This window comes from Tamandua tetradactyla, chromosome 7, assembly GCF_023851605.1.
Source record: "Tamandua tetradactyla isolate mTamTet1 chromosome 7, mTamTet1.pri, whole genome shotgun sequence".
NCBI classification, from domain to species: Eukaryota; Metazoa; Chordata; class Mammalia; order Pilosa; family Myrmecophagidae; genus Tamandua; species Tamandua tetradactyla.
The window spans coordinates 36,227,517-36,233,516 of NC_135333.1; the positions used below are offsets into that span (position 1 = coordinate 36,227,517).

Consider the following 6,000-nt stretch of genomic DNA (forward strand, 5'->3'; position numbering starts at 1 on the left):
ATAAAAGGAGCATTATTTGTCTCTTTATTATTGAGTTGTAAGAGTTCTTTACCTTTTTGGGATACAAACCCCTTCTCAGATGTGCGATTTGCAAATACTACCTCTCTTTCTGTGGGTTGTCTTTTCACCTTCTTGATTGGATTCTGTGAGGCACAGAAGGTTCTACTTTTGATGCTGCTAGTTAATCTAATTCTCTCTCTTGTTACTTTTGCTTTTGGTGTCATAGCTAAGAAATCATTGCCTGATCGAAGATCACAGAGATTTACTCCTATGTTTTCTTCTAACAATTCTGTAGCTTTAGCTCTTGTTTCTACATGATCCACCATGAATTAATTTTTATATGGTGTAAAGTAAGGGGCCAACTAACTGCATGTTGTATACAAATGCCTAAGTCTCCCAGCGCCATTATTGAAAGGACTCTTCTTTTCCCATTGACTGGTCTTGACACCCTTGTCAAAAATCAGTTGATTATATAGTTTATTTGAACAGCATGATTGTGTGTTATCTTGAATAGGGAGTGAGATCTTGTTGGTGTGTACAGGTTAGTGTGATGTTCCAATACATCCCAGAGTAATTTGGGCAGTGTCATGGTTAGGGATACGTGTCAACTTGGCCAAGTTGTGGTACCTGCTTATCTGATTGGGCAAGCGCTGGCCTGTCTGTTGCAATGAGGACATTTCATAGGATTAGGTCATGATCACGTCAGCTGCATCCACAGCTGATTCCATTTGTAATCAGCCAAAGGGGCGTGTCTTCTGCAATTAGTGATGCTAAATGCAATCATGGGAAGCCTTTTAAGGAGGACTCAGAGGAGACAGGTCCCATTTTCCTGCTTTGGCTGGTGAGCCTCTCCTGTGGAGTTCATCCAGGCCATCCATTGGAGTCATCGGCTTCGCAGCCTGCCGTGTGGATTTTGGACTCTGCACTCCTACGGTCACGTGAGACACTTTTATAAATTTTATATTTGCAAGTGTTCCCTGTTGATTCTGTTTCTCTAGAGAACCCTAACTAATACAGGCAGAGAACAAAAAAGTATTTACAAAGTCCCCTTAGGGAAGAAAGAGTGAAATATTAAACTTCCCCACTTGGGGAGTTCCTGATATTCTCGCAAGCAGTGGGGACAATCAATTCAATAGGCTGAGCCCTCGATCTTGGGGTTCACCCCTATGAAACTTGTCCCTGCAAAGGAGAAGCTAAGCCTACTCATAATTATGCCTGAGGGTCACCCCAGAGACTCTCCTTTGTTGCTCAAATGTGGCCTCTCTCTCTAAGACAACTTGGCAGGTGAATTCACTGCCCTTCCCCCCAGTAGTAGGACATGACTCCCAGGGGTGTAAATCTCCCTGGCAATGTTGGATATGACTCCTGGGGATGAGCTGGGACCCGGCATCATGGGATTGAGAAAGTCTTCTTGACCAAAAGGGGGAAGAGAGAAATGAGACAAAATAAAGTTTCAGTGAGAATGCTGAAGTCTCTCGGCTCCAAACCAGGCTTCTGCTCTGTTAGGGCTACAGCCTGCACGCTGCACTTCTCCTTGGCCAGCTGCCTGCCTGCTTTTTTGTTTTGTTTTGTTTTTACCTCTGCAAATAGGAGATTCTAAAGGTAGGTGGGAAGGCTGGAGGTAGGAGAAAGGACCTTCCCTATTTGCTCAGTGCATGTCCAATATCAGCCAGTGGCAGTGGCTCTCAGCTCCAGTTTTGTGTTCTTTTCCACATCCAAGAAGCAACCTCCTCACGCCCTGGGGCACCCTGGCTGACGGACCCCTCCAAGCAGCGTGGGAGACCTCCCAGCTTTCAGGCTCTAGTAGCTCCCTCTCTGCATTTGCCCCCTAGCTCTGGGTGTGGGTACTGCCTCCTGGGGTGGCTCATTTCTGCTCGCCCCAGGGTGCCCTTTGTGGCTTTCCAACACCCACACACCCAACCCTCTACCTGAAATTCTTTACCATAAACTGTCTGGTGAGGTTTCCATTTTCCTGCGTGGACCCTGACACTCAGAGGCTGTGCGTCCTTTCTCTCATTCATTCATTTAGCAACCAGCCACCTAGCACCCCTTCTGTGCATGTGCCGCGTGGAGGAGCCAGGCACGGCCCCTACAGTCTGACGGGGGAGGCACTCAAGGACACAGAGGGAGCAGCGAGGGCAGCTGCAGAGCCAGACATCATGGGCTCCCAGCTTCCCTCCTCCTCTTGGTCCAGCCCTTGGGGGGCTCAGGGGACTCTCTGGGGGGCCAAGTACACGCTCCCCCCGCCCCCCCGGGGAGTTCTTGAGGAAGTGGGGACACATGCTCCAGCCGCTGCCCCTAGGAGGCTTATGGAATTTGGATGCCTTGGCGGGTGCCAGGCTTGCAGATTGGGGCTGAGGTCCCCAGGAAGAGCCGGGGAGATGAGCCAGGCACCAGGGGGCGCCGCCAACAGGGGAGGGGGCTGGATGGCCTTGTACCCCCACGGCTTAACTCTGCCTGGATGCCCTCACTCGGGAGGCTTTGCCTGGTGGGCTGGACCGGGTGGTGGGCTGTGATGGAGAGTGGAAGGAGAGGTGGGTCTGTGCCCCCTGCACACCCCCCAGGAGTGGCTGGCCCTCCTGAGGTCTACGTGACGGGGGTGGGCGGAGCAGCAAATCTGCCTGGGCTTGGGGGGTCAGGCGGACCTGAAGGGATCCTGGCCCTGCCTCCCACTAGCTGGGCGACAAGACCCTTAATTTCTTGGGGCATCGACATTCTCAGTAAATTGGGGATAATCACATTGGCCTCACAGAGTTCTTGTGCAGTTAAGGACAGAGGGGAGCTTTGTGAAATGTAAAATCCTGTAGATGTACATGAGCGGGGTTATTTTATGACCTTGACCTTGACCTTGTCCTTGTCCTTGAGACTGTCACAGCCTGCAGAGGAGATCTGTGTGTTAAGGCCTCGGTGCAGACAGAAGATGGAAAGGGACCATTTGGCCAGGCGGGACACAGCTGTGTGGCTGAGGGGAATCTGCATCTCCTCTCTGGGCAGCCAGCTCCAGTTTGGCAAAATGACAGTCATAACACCCTACTCCAGAGATGAGCTGTCCTGTTACTAAGTTCTTGCCAATGATATGAAGTGGATATCAGGTGTAATTTTGGGGAAATCCCTCCAATAGCCAGAGACTGCTCTACTCCAATCTTTCCTTCTTCCTGCTGGCTGGAATGCAAATGTGATGGTGGTGCTTAAGCAGCCACCTTGGACTAAAAGGTGGAAGCCAGGTGCTGAGGGTGGTGGAGCCACAAGCCAGGGGGAACCTGGCTCCCTGATACTGTGGCGCTGCTACACCAGCCCTGGGCTGGCCCACTCTGAATTTCTTCACAAGCGAGACGATAACTTCTACCTTGTTTAGTCACTCTTATTTTGTGAGGATATTTGCAAATGAAAGTAATCCTATCTGATACTCTCACAAAGAACGGTTCCAGTACCAGTCAGTCATGGGGATGCCCAACGGGCCAACACAGTAAAACTGCTCTGCTTCTTGTCAAACGATCATAAAAGGATGATTGCGCGAAGAGCCTAAGGGTGCACAAAATGTGCATCCAGTTTTGATATAGAATAAAGTTTTTTTCTTGACAAAAATACTCTGCCATTCACACCATCCTGAAATATTTTGTGATGTCTGGGTCTTCTCAGAACTAAGTCTCAAGACTTCTGCTGGGGCATCCTGTGGTGGGAAGGGGCCTGGCTTTAGAGCTAGGCACACCTGGGCTGGAATTACAGCCTGACCAGTACTGGCTGTGTGACCTTGGGCCCATCTCCCAACCTCTCTGAGCCTGGACTCCTGACCCATAAAGTGCAGGTGGTGCCCTCCTCAGAGGGCATGGGGTGAGGTGAATGAGAGCAGGTGCATGAAAGCGTGTGCAGCTGGGCTGGGGGCAGAGCAGCAGGCAGGTAGGACCAGTTCCCCTGTAGGTGACCCACCCACAGCGATTCCTGCCTCTGTTCTTTCTTGCTAAAGAAAACCTTGTTTTATTCCTCCCTCAGGTGGCCTTGGGCTGTAGGAAAACTGGGCGCCAGCCTAGTCCCTGGAGGTGAGTCTAAGCTAGTCTAAGCATTTGCCACAGATTGAAGTAGGAATAGGGTCTGTCATGCAATATGGGCCATTGGGAGTTAGAGGGAGAGATAATGGAGAAGGTGGCTTCTGAATAAAGTTTTCATTTCTTCTAAAGAGAGACCCAAGGAAGCAACAGTTTCTTTTCTAAAGCCTTTTTTGCATTGGAGCATAAGGGTGTGATGCTTGGAGCAGTGGCAGCCATTCTGAGGCCATGAGAGCATAAGCCTGAGGAACAAAAGGAATACACTGGAATCCTGAAGAGCCAAAGATTTTGATGAGCTGTTGAATTAACCAGCCTATCACCAGGCTTTGGTTACATGTGAAACTCTGTTAATTGTCCTCTAGTGTCCATTCTTCCCTTTGGTCTTTTAGTAATAGAGCATATTGTGTTTTAATCGGACACAGAGCCTCCAGTTGCAGACTACACTTCCCAGCATCCTCGGCAGCTGGATGTGGCCACGTGACACAACACAGAGTAAGCAGAAGTAATATGTGCAACTTCTGTATCTCATTAAAGACATTTGCCTTGGGCACTCTCATCTGTCCTCTCACTGGCTGGGAAATAGCAGCCACTGGAGCCCTGTGTGAATGCATCTTGGGGATGGCAGAGTGGTCCCATCAGCCTGGAGTGCCCACCTCTGGACTGTAACATGAGAGAGATATAATCTTCCACCTTATTTAAGCGACTCTATTTTGGGCTCTTTTTGTTACAACAGCTTTCTGTGTACCTTAACCACTATATGGTGTGGGATAATAAGCCTCTCGTGATTTCAGCTACTCTGGGTTGGGTCTGTTTTTCTAGCAGCCAGAGGCCTCCTTTCTGGTACAGTTTCTCTTCTTGGGAGTTGGTGGGGGCTGGTGCTGGATTGTGCTTTTTGTGTCCAGTTGTTAGTGGATTCTGGCTTTGAGGAATGTCTTCTGGAATGCCACCACCCACCCACTGAACTTGCATCTCACCCACCACCCCCATGCCCCGCAGCTGCCGTGCTCTGTACCAGGAACTGGGTGCTCCTGCCCTGCCCAGGCCCCACGGCGGCCCAGATCCCACCCGAATCCTTGCCCAGGGACCAGATCCCGAAGCCCAGCCCAGTCCTGACCTCCCACACACAGCACAATTCCCAGCGTGCCTTGCACAGGCTGGCGCAAGGCAGGACAAGCAGAGATTTAGGAACAAGCGAACCGTGGAACCCGATTTCCAGGAACACAGTCCTAAATAGGTCACTCAATTCCGGTCTTTGTTAGGCACTTGGATGGATGACATTCCAATTTAATATTCAAACGAGAAGTTTAATATCGATACAGCAGCGAGGGGGAATTATTTCCCTAGCCCCAGAGCTGTGTGAACACCACTTCCCTGCTTGCTCGCGTTGGCCAGCCAAGAATGTTCATTAAGTAACTGACAGCAAATAACTGCCTGGGCCCTGCTGGAACAGTTGGTGCCCCCTCCCACCCCACATAGGGAGGGTCCTCATCTTCTCCCCCAGACTCTGGGACAACAACATCTGTTAACATAACACTGCAGCTATAAACAAAGCCAGCCTGCTGAGGATCTGATTACACATCCCCAGGGCAGGTTTCCGTGGAGCCAGCCCCTCCCTTCCCCTTTCCGAGAAGTCGGTTCAGGCCACTGGCTCCTGCTGCAAAGGGGGAGCTGGAGACCGCCCGGGCATCAGGCATTGTGGGCTTGGAAAACGTGGGGTCTCTCTGGGATCAGGCCCAGGCAGGGGGCACTCCTCAGGCGGTCGTGGGCGCCCGGGGTTGGGGGGGGACACTTGTCTGTGGTCTGTGGATGAGGCACAGGGAAGTGTGAAGAGCTGTAGTGCCCACCCCAGCTGGCACCAGACCCCTCCCAGCTCCCCCCCCAGACCTGACCTGGACATCAGGGTCGCTCCTCCCAGCACAGCCCTGGGTGGGGGATGGCCAGGTCCTCGGCTTTCTGG

At 51.4% G+C, this 6,000-nt stretch overlaps 1 long non-coding RNA gene across 1 annotated transcript in view; it reads left to right on the forward strand.

Moving 5' to 3' along the window:
* LOC143691084 (uncharacterized) overlaps positions 1–4,838 on the forward strand; it is a 59,973-nt gene extending 55,135 nt beyond the window's left edge. Inside the window, exons 2-3 of the long non-coding RNA XR_013179339.1 lie at positions 3,991–4,037; positions 4,466–4,838. This is a non-coding gene — a long non-coding RNA (uncharacterized LOC143691084). The remainder of the gene's footprint in view (positions 1–3,990; positions 4,038–4,465) is intronic.
* Positions 4,839–6,000: the final 1,162 nt, after the last annotated feature.